We start from the raw sequence: 21371 nt of genomic DNA on the forward strand, positions 1-21371 counted from the left end.
GGGCGGCAGCTCAGGGCGCAGACGCCGTCTGCTCTCCTCCAGGAGTAGACAGCGGGAGCCTGCGGCGTCGCTCGTCCGGCCCTGGGGCTGATTTAAATAACTAATAAGCTCAGAGACATTTTACGAGGGGAACTTTTCCTTTTAGTATCAATAAAGCCTAGTAATTGGGTTTGTTGGTTACCTAAGCTCGAGTTTCCCAGTCTCTCTCTCTCTCTCCCTCTTACTCTCTCTTTCCCTCTCTCTCTCATTCAGAAGCAATGTTTTAAAAAACCGGCAACTGTGGGTGCGTTTGTGTCAGGTGTGCGAGTGTGTGAAAGAAGTTGTTTCAAAAGTCCTTCTCCTGGAGAACAATCATCATTGTCGTTCTGTGGTGAAGAGTTTTGAAAGGTGAACTGTTGTTATTTCAGAGGAGGAAAATGTTAACAACAATTCAAGTCTCACAATACACGTATAATATAAGAAGGGCAGGGGTCCTTAAGATTTTTCCCTTTGAATGTGACAAAGACTTTTGCAGTGCTTCCTTAATAGTTTGCATTTTAATTAAGTCTCACTACATTTTAACTTCAACTCCTAGATTGTAATGATATCTGTTGTTTTCAGTAAAGACTTCTATAATTCCATCTAATTTTTTGTTTCGATTTTCTAATCTTTTTGAAAGCATATTCTTAGTCGTAAGGAATTTTTCCACCTGGGAACAAGCCTCAATTTAAAAATATAAAAGACCTTTCATGAATAACTGCAAATAGCCCATTCGTTAGTGTCCACAGAGGTGTTGGCGCCTACACGAAATCTCGGAAATCTAAAGGCAATCTAAGCATGTTTCTCTACAATCACAGCAATATATATATTTCATCTCTGTTGTATGGAAGTAAAAAAGTATTTTAAAATACTTTAAAGAAAAGTGTCATGCTAAAATTTACCTGAACTTAAATTCCCCACTAGATACAACATAGCTAGTGCCCACCAATGTCAGCCTAAACGAAATGAAGAGTACTGCTGAACCAGATTATTGTTGAGGTCAGAAGCTATTCAGTGAAAAGCGAAGAGAATTCAAGTTTGCAAACCAGGTTGGGGGAAGGGGGAAACCGGCTTCTGAAGTTCCAAGGAACACACCCCAACCTGTGTGCTCACACCTTCAGTGTTTACACACTGTGGAGAACTTTTGCTTTCCACTTTTAGTTTAAAATTTGATGAGCTTTCCTTAGCTCGGCTTGTTTTAGTCTGTGAGACCCAAAGTCAGCGGAAGGTAGCCTTCTGCCTTGTAACTTCCGGAGGACCAGAGTTACCTGGCGATAGACCCAGCCCTTTGCGCGTTCCCAGCGGAGAAGGGCGTCTTACCCGACTCTTCTCTGAGCCACCACTTCCCCAACCTCTCCTCCGCACCCGCAGGCTGAGGGCATCAGAGCACCCGACCCGCTTCTCCCTTCTCCAGATAATGCCCCAGTGCTGGTGCTTCGCTGCAGAGGGAGCGAACCTTGAGCTGTGGGTGTATACACGCCATCCCCTGCTTTCCCAGAAGGTTACAGACAACTTTCCTTACCATCTGCTGTGGGCCAGCCTCCAGTTCCCGCCCATCCTCCCCAGTGTTGCCAACTCCAGGCTCCAAGTGCTCAGGGCACTCACAGGGGTGCTCCCTTGTCCCCCAAGCTGACCACATTAAGGAAGAACGTGTCCTCTTGGTGCAGTCCTCCGAGTGACAGGAAGTTGAAAACAGTGGCAGGGAAAGATGGAAGGATTAGCAAGGAAAGGGCTGAGTAGGGTAACTTAGAAACTCAGCAATGGGCACCTCAGCCTCCCCCAAAAGCCCGGGGCCTCCCCTTCCCTCCCTTCCCTTCCACTCAGGTCCCACCTTGGGCTGCGGGTTCCTGTCAGAGCTGCTCTGTGAACTCAAGTGGTGCCTAGGCTTTTAAGTACCCCCTTACCCCCGCCATTACCTCCCTGCCATCCTATGTTTTGGTTTCAGTTAACCTGTTTTCTGAGGCTGTGGAAACTCCACTTTTATTCTTTTTCTCTTTGACTTATTCACGCTCCTTTAAAAAAAAGAGCATTCCCCCCAAGCCAGGCTTCTGCCAGACCCCATGCGACCTCCCAGAGCTCTGTGTGCAAGAGGAGAAGTGATTTGTCTGTTTATAACAGGTTTAATTAAGATAGTTATGTGCCATGAACTCTTTGGGCCCCAGTCAATGCATTTTGATTTGGAAAGTCAAATAGAATCACATCTTGAACTCGTGGGGCCCCAGTTTGCCACCCAGGCTGGGGACAGACACTGTTGTCTGTCTACACCAGCCTCACTGGACCTGGATGAGTCCCCTGCAGAGCTTGCCACCCTGTTTGTCCCTGGTGACCTCCAGTTGGCTCTTCCGGCAAGATCGAGGCCTTCCTGGGAAGGACATGGAAAGCTGAGCTCCCAGAGCACTCCTGGTGGCCCTTGGCTAAGTAGCCAAGCGCCCAGCTTCTGCGGATCTGGCTTCCCAACTGCGGAAGAGCTTCCCCGGCCCCAGGCCTTAGTCCCCTGCCCTCACTCACCCCAACCCTGCAGCTTTAGAGGCACAGAAAGCTGGGGAGGCCAGTCTCTCCTTTTCCCCAGTTCTGCATCTAGTAACATCCCCGCCCCCCAACTCTCAGACTGAGGTACTGGGTTGCAGCCGAAGCGTTTTTCTAATTTGTCGTCGTTGGAAACCTCAGACAACTGTAGTGTAAAACTTCAAGGGCTTCCAGGGATATGCTGACTTCAGGCATTCAATGGAAGGAGGGGGGGCGGGGTGAGGGTCGGGGACAGGGACGCCCAGGACAGACGTCCCAACGCGCTCTCTTGGACTTGCCGCCATCTGTAGCCCAGCTGCACACACCCACGCACTCCTCCACCCTTCCCTCCCCTCTGCCCGGCCTTCGGAAGCATCCCCGCCACTTCTTCGGCCCTCAGAAAGGAAAGGGACCGATCGCGCCAAGGTCTCTCAGTCTCCTCCCAGCACACAAGAGCCAGCGCCGGGTTGCCTGAGGTGCTCCTTACGATGCCTTACGCACTGTGCGCACTTCTGCTCCTCTCCAGCCCCCGGGGCCAGCGCCCAAATCCCCATCACCCCACCACCCCTGCTGTTCTGACCGCCGGGAAGCTGCAGACCTGCCACTAACTTTATCATCCCATGTATAATGGCTCCTCTCGGTTTTCAGTAGATCTGGAATTTAACAAGGGTAACTTTATCTATTATTTTAGGATTTGGGGCGCTTGAAACATTCTGGGCATGCCCGCAGGAGGTCTCAGAGGACCTGTCCCGAACGCTGCTGAGCGCAGCCACCTTCTGGACAGGTTCAGCTCTGGCAGGCTGCGTGCTCTGGCTCCAGGGACACCCCCTCTCCGACACCATGGCCTCCTGCAACCAGGATAGGAGGATTGGGGTGGAGAATTGAGTGTGCGTATGTGTGTGTGTGTGTGTGTGTGAGGAGGGGGGGTCTTTTATTTGAGTTTAGTTTAGTTTGTCTTTATTTCTGTAGAGGGCTGATGGCTGGCGCTAAAATTGTGCAGCAGTTGGCCCCAAAGTAACCCGCGACTCGCCCCTCTCCCGTGCGTCAGGCAGCAGAGGGTGGCAGTTTGGCAGTAGCTCTGGGAACGCAGCCTGGCAGGGCGTTGGGCCTCGGCGTCCAACTGAGGCCCAGTAGCCCCGCTCGTGTGTGCCTCTTGCCTGGGGTGTTTGTGCATTCTTGGGGGTGTGAGGGTTACTGGGCTGGTGTGGTTCCCAGCCTCGCACTGCCCTTCCGCGCGGGGCTCGAGTATGGACGCAGTGAATGAATTCATGAAGCAGCTCCACGGCGGAGAGGTCTAAGGAATAGCCGTCCCGGTTAAATGGGCTTCGGGCAGCTGCGGCCGACTGCCCCCTCCCCTCCTCTGAGCAGGCGTGTGGTGGCCCGGGAGCCCCGCCAGCAGCCCCCGCCCCTCAGGCGGAGCTCGGGCCCTGGCAATCTCTGCACTTTGTCATCACGCCCGAGTATTTGACATTCGCAATTATCTGCAAATACCCTGATCGGTTTGTATATGAAACACTTTTTTTTCTGCCTAAAGGTTGGAATCTGGTAAGTTTCAGACAAGTGTTTGCGGGGTGGGGGGGCGGGGAAGGTGACCCGGGGGACCGCGGGGGACCGGCCCGGTGAACCCTACTCGGCGAGGTGGGCGACAAGAAGGGACCGGGCTGCGTGCCGCCCCCTCCTCTCTCCGCCCTGCTCAGAGGAGAGGTCGCTCGGAGGTAAGGAAGGGCCCAGGCCGCGACCCTTGGGTCCTCCTCTGAAAGGAGCGCCCCCTAATCCCTGTGAGGGGGAGCAGAGATCCCACCAGAGGCAAGGCCCGGAGGTTAATCCTCTTGATAACCGGAAAGGGCGCTGCCCGGCCTGGTTGCCATCACCGAAAGTGTCAGTCACCTGCTCTCGACCCCGCCGCAGATTTACCTGCTCAGAGAGCCATCCCAGAGAGCCCTCAGCTCCGAGCTCTTCCCCGCGCAAGCAGTCTGGGGGAAGTAAACGGCGTCCTCGTTCAAAAGAAACGGATGTTCCTCTGACCCTCCTCCATCCCTAGACGGTTCCTAACGCCAAGAGGGCAGTGCCAGCCCCGGGATCGCTCACCACTCCTACATCGCAGCTTCTGGCTACCTGCCTATTGCACAGCCCGTCTACGAAAAGAAAAAAAGGAAAAGTGGTGGGGCGGGTGGGAGGCGGGGGAGGATAAGGGAGCGAGATTACTTGTCTGATTCATCTGCTACCTTAGGAACCTGATCCTGGCCCCTGGCTGAGCCTAGGGGCCTCCAGCCCAGCGACTGGGAGGTCAGACTGTGCTCTGGAGAGGCGCACACAGCCACCCCTCCCCACCCACCCCGGGGCTCGAGTTTTACTCGCCAACAAACCGAGCTCCTTTGCAAGGGGGTATATCAGCAACTTCAGGGAAGCCCCCTCCCCAAGCACTTAGTTTTCGGCTCTGCTATAGACACTGGACTGAGCTGCCTTTCACACATACTACATTTTCGGCGAAAGTGGGAGCAGGAGCAGGTTGGAGAAAGGTGTGTGCGTGCGCGCGCGCGCGTGTTTTAGGGAGGTGGTGGATATTGCAAGACCTTCAAGAAAAACTGGGGAGGGAGGGAAGTTTAGAAAGTCAGTCTCTGTAACAGCCCAACCACGACATCGCTGGCTTATTCTGAAAAGGAAGAGGAAGCAGGCGGGAAACGAATCCCTTCCTCCTCCCCGCCAGCTCCCTCCCAGCGCCCTCAGCCTAGGTGCCCGGGCAGAGAATTGAGCGTGTGCTCGGGAGGCCAGCAGCTCTCCCCGCTCCGGCTCAGCCCCAGGTGGGCAAGGACGCGCGGGCGGCTGGAGAAGGTCGGCACAGTCTCCTGCGGCACCCTTGACCCACGAAACCTCCCTGCAGCTGAAGCCGTTGAGGCGCCTTGTCCACTCACAGGTCGAAGCCCCTGCCTGAGACTTCCCGGGAAGCAGCCCGCAATGCCCGGAGCTTGGGCCTCCTTTCCCTAGACTCCTTGGAGCTTGGTCTGCGGTTTGAGTCTGGCTGCGGACACCCACCCGGGCTCTTAGATTAGGCCCCGCCTCGGCCGCGGCTGCCTAGGAGGCCTCTGGCTGCGCCGAGACTGGCGGGTTCTTGCCTGGGGGGGAGGGGGGTGCGACCTCAGCAACCCCGGGCGCCGTCTGGTGACATCCACTGCGCCTCGCGCTACCTCCAGGGCTGCCCTCGGCCTGAGGAGAAGGAGGCAAGGGCAAGATGCCCCGTGGCAGGTCAAACCCTCACCCTTTTATTCCTTATCATTTTTTTTCATGTCCCATCTTTGTTAGGTGTATGGCTGCTATATTCCAGCGTCTTAGCCTACATAAAATGCCTCAAGGACTGGGCTAGGCTTTGCAAATTTGGCTTCCCTGGTGACCAATCTTCAAGATTCGGTTCTCGACCCACCCACCTCTCACGTGGATTCCCACGGCAGCTCTCAGGCAGAACTGATGGCTGTTCTGGCCCAGAGGAGTGCGCATCGCTCAAATCTGCGCGCCCAAAATGCACCCTAGTCTGAGCTCCAGCACCGCGCGCTCCTAAACGAGCTGGGGGCCCCGAGCACGTGCAAGCATTCTCCCACTTTGAAATGAATTCGCCCTCTTGTCTTTCACTCCAAACGGCTTTGCCTTCGGTGCACTGCTAGAACCCAAGATCCAGGAGAGAAGTCCCGAAGGAGAAGGCGAGGGCTGGAGCTTGGGAACTCCTCTGCTCACCTGAACTTGAGACATTCGAAGGCCCCAGTGAACTATCGGTTGCATCAGAGCCGACGAGTGCAAGGTAGCTGCGCCCCGGCCGAGGCCCTCGATCCTGGGGGCCGAGTCTCCGAGGGCATCCGGAGCCGAGGTGGGCTGCGCTGACTACCTGCAGCGCGAGCGGATCGCAGGCCGGAGAAAAGGGCGCCGTGTAACGGGGACGGTCGGCTACCTCTCCAGGGATCGGCCCTGACTTGTTAGTAACTTAAGAAGCGCCTCTGAACTCGGGGACCGCGTGTTGGGGCAGCTCCCTGCACACACACACACACGGGCGCGCGCGCACACACACACACACACGCACATACGCACGCACGCACCTCCTTCCTTTGCCTCGCATCTTTCCCTCCACTCTCCTGTCTTACCCCTACCCTCACCCCCGCCCCACCGCGGCCACACCACTTAGAGGCGCGCGGCAGCCACTCGGTTTAAGGAGCCACCGTTTCAGATGTTTATTCAGAGCCAAGTGCTTATGCAGGAAAATGCTCGTTACCCGCACCGAACGCTTCCGCCCTGCGCTGGCGGACCTCGCCGGCGGCAGCTCGCGGATCCCACCCGCGAAGCCACGAAGGAACGGGCTTCAGGGAGGCGGCTTTGCCACCCTGCGCTCAGCCACCGGCGCTGCTCCGGATTCCCGGTAGGGGGAGCCGCCTCAGGCGCTAGGCCAGCTCGGGTCCAGGCCTCAAGTTGGCCCTGCCGCCAGCGGCAAACGGAACGCGGAGCGCGTGCGGCCGCCTCACCTGCTCTCCAGGTGCGAGCTGCCAGCAGAGAAGGGATCACAGGGCCAAGCCCATTAATTCCCGGTTGCTGCATAGCAAAGAACATAAGCGAGACCGAAGTATATTCTTTAGATCCAGATGTAGTTAAAGAACTTTGTAGGTGACGAGATTACCACCTTTGCCCATATCCAATGGGAAATATATTCATTATATAGATTTCACCCCCATCTCCCACCCCCCCGCCCCCAGTGGTTAAGGACTGTCCTTAGTTCCACAAATTTTGAGGTGATCTAATCCCTTCTCACTGTGTTTCCAAGTCCTTTATTTCCAGGAGATTTAGATGGTCCCAGCACAAACTAGGAGCTCAGAGGAGACCTGCTGGCTTTGCTGTAGTAGTATCACAACAGACTCTCTTTCTTTCTGACTCCATATGCTTAAGCAAGGGTTTGGAAGCTTTCATTTTAAGATATGACCAATGTTTAGAGAACAACCCTAATCCAGGGTCAAGAGGAAAGCAGTTAGCTGGACTGTTAACCCACAGACGACCACACTGTGCCCAGTGTGGCCCACAGGAGTGCTGAGGGACCAGAGACTTCCTGGTCAATACTCCCACAGGTAAAAGCCTGCAAGCTGTCCAATACAAAATCCAGCCTTCCCCCAGGAACTCACAACTACCTCATAAGAGCTCTCCTAATGCTAAGTCATCAAAGTCTCTTCGGGGAATCACAAACACAAAGAATTTCACACTTGGAAGGAAACTTAAAGACCATCTATTCTTACAGTTGTAGTTTGCTGGTGAGGAACTTGAGCTGAATACAGGCAAAGAATCACATGCCAGGTGGGAAAGCCCAAATGCCCCAAAGTCGCCTCTTCTGACCCTCAGTCCAGTACAGTTTGACTATGGGGCTTTAGATATGCACTTTACGGTTGTCATTATCCTTGTAATTATTATGTTCCCACATATTTTAGGGTTCTTAGTAAGGCATAATCCTTTAATAATATATTATGATAATAAAATCTGCAAGGTCTGTGTGAAAAGAGTATTGGCTCAAAGGGAGGAAATTTTAGAAATGAAGTTACATATAGCATTGAAGCATTTGGGGGAAAGACTAAACAAAAATAGTATTGTTTTATCCCAATTTAAGAACATTGGATATGCGCAAATATGTGTCTGAATGAACAAAACAGAACAAAAAAATGTGGGATTACTGGTATTATAAAGGCATTCTTTCAAGTTGTATAGTTTTCCTCCAAAAATCAGAACTAATTTAGTGCATTTAAGTGTTTGTTTATAGACTTGTAAATGTTAAATTCTGGTGTCATTTTTAAGGACCAAGAGGAAAGAATACATACATTTCTAAAATCAGATTTGAAAAAAAATAAAAATCTAATTACTAAAACGTTGATTTAGCCACAGTAGGGACATTTCTTGAATGAAATATTATCAGATAAGCCTAGAAAACATTCCCAACTATTTGTGTAATAAACCCTGAGATATAAATGATATTTTATCATTCTCTCCGTAATTACCCTCTGATTAATTTTTGATAAGGTCAGCACAAAAATAATTATTTACAAGGACACTCCACTATTACTTTTTTGTATCTGGTTCACAAAAGCAAAGAGATACATTATCAAATGGAAATGTCTCAGTCTCTTTCGTAACTAACGTCTGATCTTTAGCAAATGGCGCTGTGATGTCACTGAAATGGGTATTGGACAAGGTACCAATTGATTTATTGATTTCCCTTCTTCAAAGTCCTTTGGGAATTGGGAAGAAGAAGGAAAAGCATAGGTTGGCTGAGATGTGCGATACTTATTCTATCATACACATACAAAAATTATATTTGGCTGATAACATTGACAATTCAGAAGCACTGCTTATAGAAATTCATAATGGAATGACACTGAGGCAACTCAACTCATCAACCTGCTTATCCCCCAACCCAGTCATTTTATTTGCCCTTCCCATTTCAGTCTTTTAGAAGTTAAAAAGCACCAAGTTTTCAGTTAGCCTGCATACAACAATGGCAACAAGAGAAAAAGAGGAGGTTCGCTGGGAAGGGAACAGAATAGACACGTTTGCTTTCAAACACACAATCCCGTTAGCCCTGCTCTAGGGCCCTGTAAGCTCCGTTGTATCCCTGAAGACTGACACTTGCTGTGGATCTCACAAGGGGTCTCCATGGTCCTTCGGCTGGAGTGACTTCCCACCTGGGGGGTCTGAGAGATTCCTGTGGCCTAAACCTGTGATGGTTCATAGCAGACTCATGGCAATAAAGAATATAAGGCTGCTCTGATTGTCTTTGGTTCTGTAGGAGAGGTTTTCAAAGCCAGGCTCCTTTCAGCCTCAATCACTGAACGGGTTTTTGAGGAGAAAGACTTTTAATCCGAGTCCTCTTAAAAATACCAACTAAACCACCTGGAGAAACTCTACATTGTAACCTCTGCCTAGGAATTACCACACACAACAGTATCTACAGCAAAGCTGAAACTATACGAATAAAAACAAACCTGACTTCCTCTCCCTTGGCACTCCGTGTGGGTGAGCTGCGCTGAATAACAGGGAAGATTTACTATAATGCATTCTAAACACAACTGCGTATTAGCTACTTTGTTTTTCCTGTTCCCTCCCCTACTCCAAGAAGAATTGAACCTCTTTGCCTTCCACAGCTTTCTATTCATTTAGCTCAATCCTCTGGGTTTAGCACCATGATCTAGGAAATCCCTTCTCAATAAGGTGAGTCCACGTTTCTCCACCTGTGTCTGTGGGAGTGGGTGGAAATCTATGGTGAAGAGAGTTTCTCTCTCTCATTCCCCCAGCAGAGGGGTGAGCTTCCAGAACAGGTGATTCACTTTACCCTGGTCGTGCCCCCTCACCCTTCCTTGCGGCTAGACTCCAGGCATTCTCTTCTCAAAGAGACATTGGATGGAGAGGCCTGTGAAGAAGAATCTGGAATACTGCCTGCACCTCTTTCCTCACCCAGAAGACTGGTGGTGAATAAGATGTTGGGTAGGGAGTATGATGGAAAGGAAAGGAGAACTCTGACCACCCTTAAGGAGGTTATGCCAGTGTGTGCTGGGAGCTGGTGCAGGAACAAGTCTCTTTTTAAAAAGATTAAACGTATTTAAACAATAGTATCCATCTTCCTGCAATGGTAACTTTAATGACTACGAAAAATTCTTTAAAATAATGTAAATATTGGGGGGAATGAAGCATTATGCTTCAGAATTTTAAACCTATAGCGTACATCAATTCTGTCATTGCCACTTAACTAGCAGTGTAAACCTGGGGAGGTTAACTTACCTCTCGGAGCCTCATTTTTCATATCTGTCAAATGGGCATGATACTAATAGCTATCTCATAAAGCTGAGAGGATTAAATGAAATACTCCATGTAAGTTGCTTAAAACAGCTTTTAGAACATAGTAAAAACTTTGAGAATGTTTACTGTATTATTATGATGTGGGAATTCCTAATCCAATTGGCCTTCTCTCTTTCTCTCTTAATTCATACTGAAAAATTATTGAAGGTGAGTAAGCAAGGAGTTGAAGGTTAGATCACATTGTTCTCTTAGATCCAGTTTTTTTTAAGACAAAATAATGCAAAGGACCTTATACCACTTCATCACCAGGGAGATTTTTCTGAATTGGATTAAGCATCTGTCTAGAGCCTTTTCCTCAGCTGTTTTGTACTCTTTCTTCCCCTACACTGGAGGCTCCTCAGCCGGGCAAGACGGGCAGAGGTTAGCAGGACTATCTTCCAAGAGGTCATTTCAGAGGACTATGCTCAGGCAGGTAGGACTTATCATATGGCCTCAGAGTTGCGATATTATATTGGTCCAGGGTAAAGAAAAAGAAATGCAAGATTCTTTGATTCTTGCTACAGGGACACAGGCTGTCATACCAAATGGTGAGAAGACCTAGGCTTACTCTGGGAAACATCTCTCTTGCCCTCTGCATTAAATTTGCCCAGGCACCGGTATTGTTTGTTTGCTGTTGACAAAGAAATAAAATTTCCTCTCTATTACATTTTCCTCTCTATTACGGTCATCTGATTTTAGAGAACAAAATGGTCATACCTTGTTGGGTTAGGCAGTATTCTCCATCCAGTTTATAAATTTCTATGCTGTTCTCACTGTGGTCAGATTTTTCTCTGGGTTGTGTTCTTTTAGCTACACTGAGACCACCAGCAGCCCCAGAAGGGGGCAATGACAAAGCCGTGCATTCAGGAGCAGCAACACCAAATCAGCATTCTCTTCACTTACCTAGAAGACCAAGCACAAAACCGTGGGGGCCATGCTTGAAGCCTCAAAGGAGCGGCCTCTCCAGCCTTTCGCAAAAGCAGAGCAGATTGTAGGGGCTACCACCAAAGACCCACTTCTTCTGTCCTGCGGCTTTGTGTCTCTTTTCCGGAGGATTTCTCGAAGTCCACACACTAAGCCAAATCAGCTTGCGGCAGGTTGGTTAGACACCTGGCCTACCATTGCCTTTGACTTCAGATGTAAGTGTTAAAATGCAGAGTCGTGAGGCCCAGGAAGAGGCTTTCGGAAGGGAAACACCCAAGTCTCTGTTCTGTATGGTTCTCTCTTTGATTCAATGTTTTGTCCTTTGTGAGCTCTGCCTAGATATTTACATCAGTTTGAAACATTCATACAATAAAATTTCAATGACCTTCCAGAAGGTGTTCACTCCCACAAACCAAACACAAATTGATTGCTTTTTACCAATCAATTCTCTACAGCAGCTTAAGGGAAGACACCACTAACACACGGGGAACCCTTGTCCCAGGATGAAACCCCTCAGGCTCTTTGGGGTGGGTTGAGTTATTATAAACTAAAGCCCAGCTATGCAGCCTGAGGTAGCAACTCTCACCCTTTGCCTCCCCTTCTGCATGACAGCCATTTGTTTTTATTGTTCCTGTATTGTTTATATTTTCAGTCCTGGGGAAGGGAGAAGGAGAAGCAAAAGGGAATGGATCTGGACGATAGCCACCAAACTGGATTGACCAAAATGCTCAGGTCTCTGCTGACATTGGGGACTTCAAAACCCAGGACTCAGAGCCACATCAGTTCAACAAATATACTGAGAAGCTACTGGTTCGTACATTCCATTGTTCAGCTATCTTCTATCTCAAGGAATAATTGAGACAACTTCAAAAATAAGAGCTATGAATGTTACTAGATGCTTTACATGCATTATCTCATTTAATCCTTAAAACAATACTGTTAGATAGGTACTATTATCATCCACATTTCACTTTCAAAAGTGAGTTCAGAGAAGTTACATAATTGGCACAAGGTCACACTGCTAATTAGGAGTGGGTTAATGAGTAGATCTGAGCTACTTAGACTTTCTGTCTGGTTCCATCATCAGCCTAACAGTGCAGAGTCAGAGATGAGTTTTTATGCAGGTGACCTTTTTTAAAGGCACCATTTACCAATCTTTTGGAAGGGTGTTTTCAGATCAGGAAATAGGCCAGGCATTTTAAAAAATACAATGTGAATACCCTTTAAGAACTGACAATCTAAGACTGTTAATAGAACCATATCCTGCTTGACCACGCAGATCATGGACAACATATATGGGTAAGCAAACAGATTTTATATCCAAATGTACACTGACACAAGTTCCTGTTTTTGAGTGACAACTGCAGAAGAGTAGCCTCTTTGGAAATTCGGGCTTAGAGGACGTGTGATTACTGACGGCATTTAGAGCCTGCCTCTTGGAGAAAGGGGTACCTCAAATGCTGATGGAACTGAGACAAATGAACAGACGGAGCTGTCCACAATGGCGGGGGCAGGAACTTGGTGTAGACAGTGAGTTCCCAATCTGCCAAGGAACTCATCGGGGCAGTGGTCAGAAGAGCAAACAAGTTACGTAGAGAGCTACTGGCTGGCAAGTCAGGGCAAAGGTGATGTCTTCCAAGGCCACACCATCAGATTGTTACTGATACCCCAAACTCCCCCATTAGCTTTTTACTCCTTTGTGTTCTTGATTACCATCCCTATGAAATCCTCCTTCAAATATTTTGTAGGAAGTGGTCTGACACATGTTAAATCATTTAGCTAAGATGTGAATAAAGTTCTCAAAATATAATTATCAATGGATTACCTATTATGTATTTAAAATTATTCCAGATGGTGAGAGGAAAGCAAGGAATTTACAAGAGCTCACCCTTGTCCTCAAAGAACTTGGAATTCACTTAGGGGACAAGATTCATGCACGTAAAATAGTTGGTCACAACTAAAAGGGTATCATCAGTTTTCTAGGGGTGTGGTACAGACATAAATAAAATGTCAAAGAACTGATAGATAAGTTTTAGAATTAAAATAGCCCAGGAAGGTGAAATTTTAACTGGCTCTGGAAAGATGGCTAAAACTTAAGTGGGCTGAGAAGACAGGTTTTGACAGGAGCAGAAGCTGGGTGCCATGAAGAAAGTATAACAGGCTAGATTTGAAGAACTGAGATAGAGTGTGTTTGGTAGCTAGGGTAGGACTATCTATGGAGGCCTCAAATAGTGCCCCAAAGGATACAGACTTGATGAAGAAGAAATGAGAGTCACAGTGGCTCCCAACTTCTCCCTCCCAATTTTTAAGGCATTTAAAACTGACTTTGTCTTCTCATTATTAAAGAAATCATATGTGTTTATTGTAGAGGCTTTTAAAAGTACGTATAAGAAAAACTCCAGCTCCAGAGAGAGAGAGAGAGAAATATAAAAGAACCCTAATAATTCTACTTGGTAAAGTCTAAGGTAAAGAAGGCTCATCATGAAAAGGATTTTGGAGAATTATCATGGCAAGAATGTGCAGGATGGCTTTGAGGAACAAACGGCAAGTAGCAAGGAGACAAGTTAAACAGGATAACAAGCCTGTCACAGAATCCCGAGGGCCATCCCTAGAGCAGTGGCAGTGGGAATGGGGAGGAAAGGCTGAATTTGAGAGACCTTCCAGAGGAGGTCACCAGCAGGCATTCTTCTGATAACGGAAATGGCACAGCAAGTCCCCTGAGCCTACTGGAGTCCAGCCCCAGGGCATACCCTCCGGAATCCTTACCTGGATTTTCCCATCCCAATCATTTTCTTCCAGAGCCTGGATCACCCAGCATCTCACAAACTGGTCTGATCCTGGTTAGGTGGCCCCAAAGTAGGTCAAAAGGGTGCTAAAGTTCTAGAAATTATTATCTGCTGGAATAATAAACTGGAAACTATTTTCCAGCATTTCAGAAAAATTTTCATGGATCCAGACTCTTGGAGTGGCCTGCAGAAACCTTCTCCAGACTAAGCAGATGTAGAGGGTCTCTGGGTCAGCCATGTGCTGGACGGGCATCTCCTTCCTGGAAGGGAATGTAACCCCCAAACGGTCAAAGCAGCATCTGTATTTCATAACACAGCACAGCACCTCCTTGTTTGTTCTCTGCCTCTCCATCAAAAAAATCACCTCTCTCAATTGCTTCATGACTTTCCCACTCCTTTTTCAGCTCAATTTTACATTAGTAATCCTTGATCACTCTTTCTATAACCACCAGCAACCACCTTGCCTGTAAATTACTTTTGAATCACAAGCCAAAAATCAGAAGATTTTGAGAGAAGAGAATTTTCTAGCTTCTTCTGTGAAAAGTGGGGTGAATAGATCTTTAGAAATATCAGCACTTATATTAGCAGCAACTCCCAAGTCTATAACAGTAAGGACTTTGTGACAAATTTCAGGTTTTCGTGTAATATTCTTCTTTTTTCTGTCACACGGCTGCCCAGCTGAAGCCTATATTTCCCAGCTCCCTTTGCCGCTAGGTGTGACCATGTGACTAAGTTTTGGACATTTAAATGAGAGAAGTGAAATGTTGGTGAGGATGTGGAGAAAAGGGAACCCCTGTACGCTGTTGGTGGGAATGTAAATTGATGCAGCCACTATGGAAAACAGTATGGAGGTTCCTTAAAAAACTAAAAATAGAACTACCATATGACCCAGCAATTCCACTCCTGGGCATATATCTGAAAAAAAAAAAATCACTAATTCAAAAATACACATATATCCCATTGTTCATATCAGCACAATTTATAGCAGTCAAGATATGGAAGCAACCCAAGTGTCTATCAACAGATGAATGGATAAAGAAGATGTGGTATATGTATACAATGGAATATTACTCAGCCATAAAAAAGAATGAAATTCTGCCCTTTGCAGCAACATGGATGAAGTTGGAGAATCTTATGCTTAGTGAAATAAGTCAGACAGAGAAAGAAAAATACTATATGATATCACTTATATGTGGAATCTAAAAAATAATACAAACAATACAAATGAATGTATATAGCAAAATAGAAATAGACCCACAGATATAGAGAACAAACTAGTGGTTACAAGTGGGGAGAGGGAAGGGGGAAGAAGCAAGATAGAAGGAGGGGATTAGCATATACAAACTACTATGTATAAAATAGATAAGCAACAAGGATAAATTGTACAAGCACAGGGAATTACAGCCATTATCTTGTAATAATTTTTAATGGAGTATAAACTAAAATTACTGAATCACTATGCTGTGCACCTGAAACTAATGTAATACTGTAAATCAACTATACTTCAATAAAAAAAATAAATGAGAGAAATGATGGTGAAAGTGTCAGGCATGTGCCTTCTGGTCCTATTTGCCTGAGAAAATACAAGAACTGGAGAAGTCACTTTGAAGCTAAAGATGGGATTCAAATGTTGAGGATGGCAGGCTGTCCTACCAATCCTGTATTGCCACCTCTGAACTGTTACATGAAAGAGAAACAAGCTCCTATTCTGCTTAAGCCACTCTATTTAGGAGTCTTTTTGTTATATCAGCTGGCCTGAGCCTAGATAGTTTTCTCCCATTTTGTATGTAAGGAAACTGTGGAGTCAAATAACTTCCTTAATATCATTCAAACAATCCTCCATGGAGATATCACAGCAGAACTTATAAATAGGGAACTGTATAAGCATGCCAAAGACTTGAGGAGGATTGGAGAAGGCTGCCTAATAAAGAATGAATTCTGGCCTGGAAGTCAGAAAAATTGAATTCTAATACTAATATCAGTTACTATTTATTGAATGTTTGCAATTAGCATATAATATGTAAATACTTCACATCTATTATCCCACTTAATACTTTTGAGGTAGATACTTTTTAAAAATCCTTATTGTACAGATGAGGAAACTAAGATCAGAAAAGTTACATAACTTGCCCGAATTACAGAACAAATAATTGTCAGAGCCCAGATTTGAAGCCAGATCTCATTCCATAGCCTGTATTCCTGATCGTAATATTGATACTTCACTGTCTCTAGTTCTTATCCAAGGTCATGGGTAGCTATGTGACCTTTGGCAAGTTATTTCCCATGTCTAGATCTCATTTTCTTAATTATAAAATGAAGGCACTGGACGTCACTTGGGTCCCCTTTGATTCCATCATTCTGTTGAATAACTGTCGCTCTAATTTTGGTTGTGCGATGATTTGTGAGTATCTAGACAAATAACTGAAACTATCTTCCCAGCATGGAGTATGTCAGTGATCTTGGTGATCTCTAAAAATATCACAAAGGTACAATACAGTCAAGACCAATGAAATAATCTGTGGCATTGACCCAGAGATCATTTATACTATTCCCCCCAGGCCTCTGATTCTATAATTTCTCTGCCTCACATTTCCTGCTTGTTGTTGGCTGCCAACGCAGAACTAGGTGCCTTAACTCAAACATATGGTGGAAACTTAGTACTTGTTCCAGATCCTCTAACATTTCCAAATCACACCACATCCACCAGGTGAATCCTGGCCACCACTTATATCATCACTGTCATCATCACCACCACCACCATCACCATCATCATCATCCTCCTCATCATCATCTCACCATCATCATCTTCATCGCTCTACTGGATAGGAAATCTCTTATAACCATTGTTTCCTTAAGTTTCCTCCTCTTCCAGCATCCATCCCTGCAAAGCAGACAGTTCTCCATGCCCCCCCCACCAATCTCACCCTGAAGTAGTAGGCTCTCAGCACCCTCTGCTGGGCTCTGCCTGCAGCTCAGAACCTTTCTCTGCAGAGGAACTGGCTGGGCCTTTCTGAGTGCTACCAGGGAGGTGACCTGAGGGAATTAAACAGAGGCACGGACTTCAAAGGCATTCCTGCTGAGTGGAAGGTGGTACTCCAATTAGGCTCCTTCTCTGGATCCCCAAATGGCATCTTTCCAAATCTTCATGTGCAGGCCCTGTAAATTACTTTCCTGATCTTTAAGGGGGCAGAATTGCTTGAATTCAGGAAGCTGCTGACTACTCATGCCCTGGCCCAACTCAGTGATCCTCTGTGCACCAGGAGAAACCACCAAAGACCAGAGCCAAGGTTTCCAATGAGATCATCCATGCTCCATTCCTAATTCTGTCACTTAACAGCTTTCAAATGCTGGTCAAGGCAACCTTTTTTTTTTTGGTTTCTTAGCTATAACATATGGATAAAAATCTATACATGCCTCGCCTGCCTTGCAAGATGTTGTGACAATAAAAAGTGATAATTTGCTGAAAAGGACATTGAAAACTGTAAACCACTATGAAAAATCCAGTTATTCCTGCTTTGATACCAATGTCTATGCACTGATCTGCAAAGTCAGTTTAGGAAAACAGTAAAACAAGGTCTTACAATTAAAATGTACTATCTGAAATGTTTAAATCAGTCAAATCAATAGAATTATTAGTCTTCCCAAGCCTGACTGGGATATCGAGCTCATAACTAGCATGTCAGTAACCTACAACGTAAGTTCTACATATAGAACCGGGAATCAGAAGGTACAGGGATCACCCCAGAAGCTAACCCCGAGCCAAATCTTAGAGCCATAGGGACCTGCTCTTCTTCCCTGCTCCATTCCCCTCCCACAGGAGTCAACATGAGGGAGATCAGCCAACCGATTTAAGACCTTGGGATGGAAAGGGACGGTGGGAGTCCCTGTGCGCTTAGCCAGGCTGCCAACCAGACACACAAGGGAGCCTTTGTTACTCCCCCTGCCTTGAGGCCACCCTTTCCCCCTAGTGACATTTCTGCCTTTGCAGCCTCATTCTTCTGGCACCTCTGCCGGTGCACTGGATTTCAGTGCCCTCTCGGGTGGGATATTTCCTCCTACCACTAGAGCAGTGTTGTTCAGTAGTCATACAATGCTATATACACAACTTAAAATTTTCTAGTAGCCATCATTAAAAAAATAAAAAGAAACAAATTAGCACTAATTTTAATAATAGATTTTATTTAGCCAATATATCCAAAATCTTTTCATTTCAACATGTAATGAATATAAAAAAATTACTAATGAGATATTTTATGGGTTTTTTTCCATGCTAAGTCTTAGAAAACTGGTGTATTTTATATTTACAGCACATCTCAATTCGGAACAGAATTCCAAAAGCTCAAGAGCCACACGTGGCTGGTGGCTACTGGACTGGACAGTGTAGCACTAAAGTGCACCACCCAGTGCCATTTCGTTCTCTATATCCTCAAAGCCAAGTTTCTAAGGCTTCCAAAGGTCTAATGAGATAACCCGACAGAAACGGTCTTTGGCTCAATGGTAATAAGAGGGAACTACAGGCATCCAGCCTCTCTCCTCTTCCTTTTCCCTTAATAACCACTACACACCACACACACGCATCTCTACACATACTTGAACCACACAGGTTCCTCCCTCTCCTCCTGGTAATGTAGGTATTTAAATGGGAACAGTGGCTTAACCCCCCAAAGTGGTATTAAGGTGAGAATTTCAGGTCAAGTTGTGTGGAGATAGTGACAGATGTGCTGGGAGTATGGGCAGCCCTTTGAGGGCTCCTCAGAGCAAAAGGTATGGGCAGCTACCTACCTTTTTTTGAGTGCAGCGGTCAAGACAAGGAATAACTGAGGGTTCTGGAAATTTCAGGGTGGCAGAGTTGGTGAATGTAATCACCTCCAGTGTTTCTTGGCTCTCATTTTAATTCAACAAGCATGTGTTTAGTACTTACCAAGTATCCTGCTAGACAGTGAAAACTCTGAAAATAGGACCCTCTCTTCCTCATCTCCGTATGGTCAATGTCTCAACTGGTGAGTTTATACAATTTCAGCCAAAAGCAAAAGACATTTGATGTTTTCATTTTCCTGTGCGGCTTTATTTCAGATAACTAAACATTTGGGAGGCTTTCTCAAACATGAAATTCGTTAGTGGACCCTTCATGCCCAGGTGGAGCTCTCCTGAGTGTGTGTGGGAGGGAATTCCAGGGTGAAGACCTCGACTCAACCTCCATTGTCTAACAAAGGAGGGAACTGAGGTCACCACATCTTGAATGTATCTATAAAGAGAGTTTTATAATCAGGTCATTTTCCTGGGGAGAAGGGCAGGGAGGGTATCGGGAGGAGTAGTTGGGCAATTGCTAGAATTTCAACAGATCTTAGTTCACTACATCTTTAAAGACCCCAGAGCTCCAGGCTGGGCTGCAGGAAAGTAGGAGTAATAGAAAAGGAGGAAAGGAAGCCCACCAACAATCCCCAGCAGGGGAACCTGTTGGGTTTTATAGTCCAAGTGGCCAAAGGGAATGTTTATACTCTTAGAAATGCATCTCGAGCTTTCAAGGCTTGCACGCTGCCAAACTCCATGGGTCATTTTGTAAACTACAAAGTCACCAGCTTAAAAAAACAACATAATTTAGCCAGGTCAATCCATAAGGCATCTCACATCCACAGTACTATGTAGTTTAGTACAGAGAAACTTCAATAAAACACTCCCTGACCTGGGACATTTCCCAGGGAATCACAAACTGGAACTTCCTTGGAAAACAGAAACGTCTGGTCATCTCATATGAAGGCCACGTGAACAGCGCTCAGTCAGGAATGGATGTACTCCAGAGGTTCCTCTGTTAAGTCCACTGTTGGAAACCCCAAAGCATTTTCCCATAGAAACGTTATAATTGATCAGGTCCCCAGCATGTCCTGCAAGGACTGTTTAGCCCACAGTGCTGCTGAAATATGATACTTTAGTGATGAAAAATAGTAAGGTGCAATGTCACTGCCATACCAGGAATTAAGCACTAGCGGAAAATAAATTCATTGAAAAAGAGGTTGATATTCAGAATAAAAGCTGAGGTCAGAGAGAGATCCCAACTATACCTGCCTCTTCATCCCCATAGCAGAGAGTCTGTGACCCAGAGGCCCTGCCCCACCCACCCACTGAGTGCTTGGGACTGGTCCCTCCAGGCCCTCACTGCCTTTCGTCTTCTCCCCCAGATGAGAGAAGAATTTTCCCCCGGTGTCTGACACCTGACAAATGCAGTTCCTTCCCTAATACTGCCCCCTCCTGGAGAAGGAGCTCCCCTCCTCAATCTGCTGTCCAAGTTAAACTTGCCTCCCTCCTGAAGAGGATCACAAAGGAATCCCCTTGGAAAGACCCCCAAACCAGGGAAGGGAAAAAAGGAAGCCCTGATAATATTTTCTGGGTGAATCTCTTCCCTGAACATGAGAAGGACAAGCCAAGAGGGCTGGTGCTGGTCCCTCAAACTAAGGAGTAGAGAAGGTCAGGGAAAGAATTTAGGAGAATACCAGGTTGCTCAATAAGGAAACATTTGTGAATACTAAATCTAATAGCAATGAAGTTGACACATGCTACATTTTATAATTATTTAATAAATCTGTATTAACCTCAATGTTCTATTTTTCTTTTCATATACTGAAGCAAACCATTTTTTCAGATTCCAAACCTTTTGGCAGGCCCCTGAAAAGCTATAACACCCTAAGAACTGTGCCTGTAGCCCAGCGTCTCTAGCCTTCTGGGGTACTGCACATCTATCAGCACGAGTGTTGGGCTTGTCCTTGGATTGATGTTAGCCTCAGTTAAGGATCCTGTCAAGATATAACTGACATTACAATTTCAGGAAATTTTCTTGCTTTAGTACATCTGGAAGCACTTAATAAGATAGAATAGGAAAACTGGCAGCCTGTAGCAAAATTAAAATGGAATACCTTTAGGATGGCCCACCAATTCTGCTTCCAGGGATCCACATTAGAGAAACATTTGCAAACGTGTACAAAATAGAGTGTACAAAGATACTCACTGTAGCGCTGTTTAAAATCTTACAAACTTGGAAGCAACCCAGGTATCCATGAGAAGGGGAATGATTCAGTGACAAATATATACATCTCTGCCATGGAATACTATTCAGTAGCTTGCAAAGAAAGAAGTAGATTTATATTTACTGATGTGAAAATCTTAGAAGACATATATTTAAGTGAAAATGTTTTCAAAATAATCTGAGTCCAAAGATAACATATAAAACCATATATTGTTTCTATATGTATATATGTATGTATGTATGTATGTATGTGTGTGTATATAAATGTGTGTGTG

The sequence above is a fragment of the Balaenoptera musculus genome, chromosome 7 (assembly GCF_009873245.2).
Source record: "Balaenoptera musculus isolate JJ_BM4_2016_0621 chromosome 7, mBalMus1.pri.v3, whole genome shotgun sequence".
Classification (NCBI taxonomy): Eukaryota; Metazoa; Chordata; class Mammalia; order Artiodactyla; family Balaenopteridae; genus Balaenoptera; species Balaenoptera musculus.